The following is a 7,437-nucleotide window of genomic DNA, read 5'->3' as shown; positions in this document are numbered from 1 at the left end:
ACAAGGACCCAGCGAAAAAAGATTGACACTGAAAAACCGCTGAAATGGGTTCGGACATGGGTACTAAGTGAAGAAAACGCTAAAGGATGATGGTAGAAGTCATGGTCGTGAGCATGACTGATGTCATGGTCGTGAGCCTTAAGGTCTCTTAGGCGTAGCTTAATAGACTCCTGTTGTCTCATGACATGCATGTCATGTAGGTTATGGAACAGCCGCTTACGTCTTGGTGCTCTCATGGTCGTTTCGTTAACTTGGTAGGCACCCCGCACATCTTCGCGTAACATCGATTCCCACGGGGTGTGGGATAAGACGACTTTTTTGAAAACGTCTTTAGCGCCGCTAAAATTGTCATTAACTTTGAAATTATTTGTAATCGAATTCTAAATTAGATCTCCATCAAAATCGATTATTCTCTTTCCATAAACATTTCTGCAAACATACAGGTTGAACGGAATATTAGCGTATACGCTCTTATATTCGGTGCAGGTAATGTAAATATGTGTAACGTAAGTTAACTGCCCATGAAATTAAGCTGATGTTAGAGAACAATCTGCGCAATAATACACAACCTTAGACGAATTGGTTCTTCGTAGTTTTGCTCCTGCTGTATGCGCGGTTGTTCCTGTCTCTGGGTTATTCCAGGGCTATGGGAATGAACCCATAGCAGCTTAGGCTGTAAACGTGGAGCTGTAAAAATGGATCGGTACCAATGTTGCCCAATTTGCAATCCTAAAAGCTTTGAACAACCAGCGCAGGAACGTGTACTTTCCAAGTTAACCTGAACACTTGGCAGGCCTACACGTGTCGTGCTGCATCGTAAGTGGGGAACCCTGGCAGGAGAGTGCAGGTTAGGTTATCGCTAGAGGTTAACTTAACACTTGACGCTTTTAATGTGCGCTCAACATACTCTTATAGCAGGACCTACAATTCACTACAGTAGCATTTGCCACCAATAATTTCCTAAGAAGTTCTCGTCGAAGCAAAATGGATTAGCGAATGAAGTAGGGACGGGATGGATTTCGACGGGATGGATATTAGCATAGCCAGGGACGAGATGGATTTGGAGGGATGGACATCAGCTTAGTCAGGGACGGGATGGATTTCCGAAATTGACAGGCATAAAAAGGTGTGAGCTGGCGCTACACAGGTGCAGTTGGAAATCACGGGAGAGGTCTTCGCCTTGCAGTGGGCATAAGTATGATAATACTGATAATGATGATTATGATTATTTTCAGTATCACGAGGAGCAGGAAGCAAGTATTTACAACTATTACATTAGCTAAGCCTACAAAGAACACTGCACTTCAAGCAAAGTCACACCACGCGAAACTTTAATCATGTGACGCAGGTCACAAAAGTTCAATGACGCAAGCTCCAGTTATATAAGACGTATATTCCGGCAGTCTGCTGGCGACCGTGACATCACATCTGCTGAGGAGGGATTCCGATGGCCGTACACTTGCCTTGCTCAAAATCGTGCAGCGTTCCGGAATATTCGACACGTTTCAACAGAGCAGGTGCAGGTCTCACAAACCTTGTCAGAGCGTAGAATGGTCCGTGATTACCCGGCAATCACGGGATCATCCATGTAATCGATCAACTTAGAACGAAGCGGCCGATTGGAGGTGCGAGCCTAACTGTCAACCAACAGCCCTATAGACGAGGTATCCTTCCTGCTCATGTCAGCTGTGCAGCCTTCGTATAAGGCTGCACGCATTTGGTGCCACAGAACGCGGTACGAAAGAAAGCAAATCTCCACGATACAGCACGCAGAAGACGCTTCAGATTACGCTGGGACACGCAGGTTCGCGTGATACGCGTGGCCGAACCGAGAATTGCAACCGATGGCTTCGTTGTGCGCGTAAATGTGGATATTTTTGTCATACCGCTACCACCATCAGCAGTACAGCAGCAGAAAATACCAATCGGACGGGAAGGGAACGTACGCTCCGCACACTGAACTCGCTGAAGAAGGTCATCCATCCGCAAAGTATGGAGCACAGAACTCATAATTGACGAGAAATGCGATAGTTTAGCAGCGAAGCTGCCATCAACAGAGCAGAAGACGTCGATCGAGTACAGCATTGACCGTAAGATAAAAAAAAAGCGTAACTGGTTATAAAACCAACGTAACTGCAACATTCATTCGAATTTGTCGGGAATAAGTAGATTACGAGAAGCTGTAGGCAGTCATGCGGGCAAATCGAAGTCTACTGGCTTTTACTACATGTCTCTGATACAGTCCATGGTCTAAAATTACCTAATGGTTGTTGCCTCCAGAGATGCGCCTAACGGCAGACCAGGATAAAGCTTTAATATTTTCATATGTTTCGTAAGTGCGCATGCATACAAAATATTCGTAAGAGACGACTAAAACAAGAAAGGAAGGACTAAATGAGCTGTTTATTGTGAGGTTCAATATTAAGGTGCTTTTTCAGGGAGAAAAGTGTCGCATGACATTGTTAACGAGAACAGCTTCCACGGCGATGAACGGCAATGGCGGTGCTTTTAGCGCTCACCTATAAGAAACATCATACGACGCTTAGTGACCGAAGATGGGGCATGAAAACCTCTACAGCTGGCTGTATTTTTTTTTTTTTTTGCCAGCTGTGCCCTTCATAGGAAGCCTGCATATTAGAGTGTATGTGGGGGGGGGGGGGGGGAGTCTTTTCCAAAACAGCTAAAAATCCAAAGAGCAGTTCAGAAAGGAGCTTGAAAGGCATGTCACGAGCGCGAAGGCCCGCATTATGGGCTAGAGCTGTATATAGTTGATAAGGGTGCTGTGAGTGGCAGCTCACTAAAATGACAGGTATCAGAAACGTGATCATCTCTTCAACTGCCCTGGGCACTGCTTTATCCCTACTTCCACAAGAAAATTCACCGTTACAGGGTAAGCAGTCTTAACATGCCAAGAGTAGCCTTCCAAAAGCCAGCGTTTATCTGTAGATGTATATGCCCCGAAATAAATGCCCTCACTTTTCAATTCGTGAAACTAAACAGCAAACAAAAGTAATCGAGAGGAGAGTATTCCTGATGATGAGTAATTGCAGATATTTTGACAATTTTTTGATGGCACGCTTTTCATGTTCAGCGCATGAGGTATTGAAAAAATATATCTGACATAATTATCATAGCTTATGACGCACGAACTTGTTATGAAACGGCTCAAACAATCTGCAGTACACACTTAAACACGGTTCCATGTAAATAATATGGAAGGCTGTTTCAGCTATAACGGTGGGTACTTTACTGGAACACAGTTCACATATTTAACGTCATGTGTTCTTGAAATAAAAATAGTTTATTGTATGGAAAGTAATCGTTCACTAGTTTAATAGGCGTGTAATGTGTCCACATTGCATACTGTTTGATTTATTTGTTTATTATTAGAGTTGTTACTATATTGGGTGACAACCCAAGGAAGTAGTGGCAACAAACAGAGGCCACAACTCAAAGAGGATTTTTATAGGTCACAGTGGAGGCGAGAACTATGTTTTGGAGTGCGGACGCACACAGGATAGTTGCCATACGGTCGCCTACCAAGATTACTAGAGAGAACTCTAGCTCTGAGATTGTTCATCTATACATGGGAATGATGGTTAGCACATGTATTTGTTTGATCTTTGTGTTTGTGACTTCAGACCTTCTTGCGACTTTGTTTAGTACACTTGACGTAAATTGTGACAGCAAATGTACCTAGATACGGGCGCGTTCACTCAATACTGGCCATTGGCAACTGCAGGACTTTGAGAAGTAGGTAATTTTCGACGAAATACTGCGTAATAGATTTGACAGATTTCGTGATAACACATGCTGGCACATACTATATGTCTTGCTCTTTCTAGAAAACTGTGATTTGTCGATAAAAAATAAAGCGTAATAAACAACGTTGCAAGAACGTCTGTAGCCACAAACACGAATAGTATGCAAATCTATGTACTAACCATCGTTCACACGTATCAGAACAATCGGAGCACCGGATTTGCCTTCGTAATTTTCATAGGCAACCTTTACTCGGAGCGCCAGCGAACACAGACCTACGCTGGAGCGGTCGCAAATCTGCTTCTTTCCTGCGATCGAAGAGCGCGCCTTTCTCTTGACAGCTGTTTTCCAGGTAATGGTTTTCTCGCGGGCCTGCCCGGGGCTCTGCCATGCGATAGACTGTTAATCACATTGATATCTACGGGTAGGGTGATACCCGATTCTCGCTCTGAACTCGACGTTATCCAGCTAATCTTTATCGCGTTTTTCACGGTCTCTGGAATTCGTAAACCCGTCAAAACTTCAGCCAAAGCATATCGAGCGACATTACGGGGAAGGAGGCGGTGGTAGGGATGGGTTAAAATGAGATCGTAGGTTTGCCGTAGTTAAACAGCACAATGCTTTGTTAGGGGTGCCGTATTGAATGGCTCTGGATTAACTTTGACAACCCAAGTTTTTTTTTTTTTTTTACCGTGCAAGCATAACACGGTACGCGAATGGTTCTCTGGCCGTATCGCCCCCATTAGAATGCGACCGCACTAGGCAGGAATCGAACTCTGGACCTTGTACTCGAGATCGAAACGCCATTGCCATTGAGCGAAGCCGGGCTGGTAAAACAACGCTCTTCAGCCGGTCTCTGCCTGTATCTGCCTGCAACAAGCTGCATCCAAACTTTTGTCGTTGCCACCTGACTTCAAACATCTCGTGCTCTTGAACATACGACAGTTCGTTTCGAGAGAAATATAACTAATTTGGATGAATACAAAGAAGTCTCCCGAAGCTAGCGCCCTCTAGCCTTCTAGTCTGCACTCGGAAAGGGTGAGAAAGAAGCAAAAGGAGTCTCCAGGACTACGAGTGGGCAGCAGGCTTATCGAATGGAAGCGATCGAACGTCAATGTTTTGCGATTTCTTGCGTTGTGCTGTCGGCGTCACACTATCTAGAGCGACATTTCGGGACAAAATGTTTTGATAGTGTGTCCCCTGGGCATATCAATAAATCGGGATTAATTTCAAAGCTAAAGAAACAACGGCAATAAAGCTGCAAGGACGAAAGTTTTTATTGCTCTGTTTAGAAAAAAAAGCTTTTTTACACTATGTACAGAAACTGACGAAAGTAAACTTATATACAACGCTATATCTACACAGATAGTACATACGTACACACTATTAAACAGACATCATGTAGGTACGAATATCAACAACATTACATATAATAGAGCAAAATGACATTTAATATGAAACCGGAATGTTGTCTGAAATTGGCATTTAGCGCCACTCTGGGAGGAAGGCTAGATTAGAGAGCCTACATGCAGGCTAGATGAGCTCGCCCGTTCTGCACCGAAACAAAAGCGCATGACCAGTTGCGGAGAAAGTCATGCTCTACGAGGAAGAGAGAGATCGTCCGAGAGGAATGTGAGCAACTCTCTCCTCAGGTGGCTCAGTATAGGCCACATTGCACGACGGTGACAGTTCCCCAGCCACAGATTCTCAACGATTGCGCCAAAAGCTAAACCGGGCCGCCACCCGCAGGAAAGGCCCGCGATACGCCCGCGCGGGAACCTTCTGCTCGATTCAAAGTCCCGCACGCCCTGGCCCCGAAACCCCGCGTGGATGGTGCGCCAAAAATACACGCGCGACTACAAACTCGATTGTCGCGTGTCTCTGTCTCCACGGACACGCACTAGGGACATGTGGAAACATGCACCGCGCGGCCCAGCGTTCTAGCCTGTCCCGAGTTGGGAGCAGTCCCCAGCCGAGTTTCCAAATAAAATCACTGAGGCCGCCAGACAGCGTGGTCGTGGCGATCCGCTTCCATTGAAGTCGGTGCGCTATGGGACGCCGGTCAGGGGGCACCAATGGTAGCAGGAGAGTGTCCATTATTTCGGCAACCTTATCAGAGGTGATGTCGACGTCCGGGCACGTAGCTGAGAGGTGCCTGTGGAAGGCTAAGCTTGCCCTGTGCACTGCAGGTGCAGCCGCCGACTGTGGCCCACGATTCGCGGGACTCATCGGAAGCGAAACCCGTAATGACGTGCCAAGGAAATACCTTGCAATGGTCTTCGCGGGAGTGTCATCATTTAGTAGGGTGAGCATTAGAGTGCGCAGTGACAATGTGGAAGCTTCAACCGAGACATTAGGGAAGGGGAAGCTGCCGTGGTCGCGGGGCTGTTCCTGCGCCGTAGCTAAGCCGCGCCAGTAGTTACTCCCTCATCTTCATGATGGAAAATAAAGGTGCTATTGTCATTATTACATAAACCTTGGTCGCAACTGTGAGTATCTCGGGACTCATTGGCTCTCGCAGCAACATATACGGGCTTAGCGGCCTCGCCATTTCTTTCGCAGCCCGGCCGCTAAACGTGCCTTCATTTGCGACACGCCTTGCACTACCGCCGCCAGTGCCACGCGCCCGTAAAAACGAGTTGGCACTGCTTTGCACGCTCCTAAAGACGCGAATAAGTGGGTTAGATACATGGAACAGATACTAAAAACTTCCAAGGAAACTAGACTGAATAAATAACGTCGTTCAAGAAGAGGACAATGGAAATCTCGCTCTGCCTGAACATTGCTCTTTAATGTCTTAGTGACTGGCGTCCACATGCCATCCCTGATGCTAAATGTGTCGAAAGAGATACCCAAGATTTTGATCCCAGGATGCCATTGTAATGGCCAGACGATGTTGAGACGAGCGTTTGCGGAACTGGTTGAACTCCATGACAAAAATAGTGAACATGATCGGGAGAAAAACACAGCCAGACCCGTCATAACGTTAGATACCCTGCACCACCTCCATTGCAGCTTCGGGTGCCTCCGTAAAAATTAATAGAATATTTCCACAACACTCGTAGCAGTTGCAAAGCCCTAAAAATATCTGAAAAAATAATAGTTCTGGCGTCGCTCTTTTGAATAAATATCGCCTTTAAAGCAAAGCTGTGATCTATAGTAAGTTGCCATACGCTGTCTGAATTACCTTTTGTGAGTGTCGGTGTTGATGATCCAATAAAAAAGTTGTCGCAGTTTCGCCTGAAAGGCGAAGCATCAATTGCAATAGCAAATTTGTAGAGCTATATGGAGTAATGATATTAGCTTTATCAGCTGTATAAACTTGGACATGCAGCAGCACCGGCAACACGCAGAACTGTTGTCGACGCCGTCGGCGTTTTGCCCGCGTTCGCACAAAATGCGTGCGGCGTTGGTGACTGTTGCCGGAACCTCTGATATAAATAGGCACTTGGTGCCGCCGCTAAACGTCGCCTCCCCCCCCCCCACGGCCTTTCGTGCGTCGGAAGAAGGCGAGTTTGCTCTACATATATGGTGATTGTAAAGGAGGAAAGAGACGCCTACTTCTGCAGCCCTTAAGGGAGCGTTTGTTCTCCGCCGTGGGTTCACTCCCCGTGAAAGCGCGCGTCCCTCGCGCCCTTTCACTCGCACATACAGCGTTCGGCGGCGCGCGGCGAC

The sequence above is a fragment of the Dermacentor silvarum genome, chromosome 10, assembly GCF_013339745.2.
Source record: "Dermacentor silvarum isolate Dsil-2018 chromosome 10, BIME_Dsil_1.4, whole genome shotgun sequence".
Taxonomy (NCBI): domain Eukaryota; kingdom Metazoa; phylum Arthropoda; class Arachnida; order Ixodida; family Ixodidae; genus Dermacentor; species Dermacentor silvarum.
Note: the sequence above shows the minus strand (reverse complement) of the source record.